Here is a 972-nt window from a genome sequence, read left to right as displayed (position 1 = left end):
AAAACTATTTTGGACAGTATTGTGAGCGAGACATGGAAAACCGTGACGTTGTAAATGATGTGTTGTACGTTCTCGGTAATCAGCGAAAGAGTGACATAAATGATGTGCGAATATCGCCGGTGCAGTTTCTACGTGACCGAGAGTTAGGTATACGCGGTGAGAAACATGGAAAAGTTATAACATCGTCCGTTTCTGCCTGGTCTTTACTCGCGCGACAGAGAGTGTATACGCGATTACGAGAAGAATGTAAGAACGATGACAATAAAAATATAAATGTCAATGTAATAAAGGACGATTATTATTGGGCGAAGAAAATCGCAGATAAGATCCGGCGTTGGTGCACGTGCATTAAGATTCCCGCGGGTAGTGACAAATGTGTCGAACTGTTGATTATTGACAATATGTGGCAGGGGCTTCGTGGTCATATACCAAATTTGTTTTTCGATTTATGCAACGATCGATGCTTTGAGTGTGAACAGTGCATTTTCGCACACAAACATAATAGAACGTTATTACGTTCTAGATACGAGGCGATGCTGCAACGTATGTAAACGACTCATGTGCAAGTGCTCCGTGGAAGAGTGTGACGTGATCTAAAGACTTTGATTTTTAAAAACATGGAACTCGACGAACGAGTGGAACGCGAACTGTTGGAGCAGAGCGGTCAAGTCGTTTTTCGCGAGGCTGCAACGATGCGACGAGTGCATCGAGCGGCTCGAAGATCTTTGTCGTGCCAAGCGTCCGCGCCTCGCCGTTGGACATAGACAATCCGTGGTGGCGAGGATCGCGCGACTCGCGGGTGCAAAATCGCAGTTGGAGCGACGGTTCGTGCACGTTGGTGGTGGGTACCCGAGTGACGAGTACGCGAGTGGCAACGAAAGATCTCTCGTCTGGCGAGATATTGATGCCGCGTTTGAAAGCCGTACATTGACGGGTGCTGTATTAAATTCTAATTACATCGAGCCGCGGCGG

This window comes from Trachymyrmex cornetzi, unplaced genomic scaffold (assembly GCF_001594075.2).
Source record: "Trachymyrmex cornetzi isolate Tcor2-1 unplaced genomic scaffold, Tcor1.1 scaffold135, whole genome shotgun sequence".
In the NCBI taxonomy this organism is placed as follows: Eukaryota; Metazoa; Arthropoda; class Insecta; order Hymenoptera; family Formicidae; genus Trachymyrmex; species Trachymyrmex cornetzi.
The sequence above is the reverse complement of the archived record's forward strand: the minus strand, read 5'-3'. Positions refer to the sequence as shown.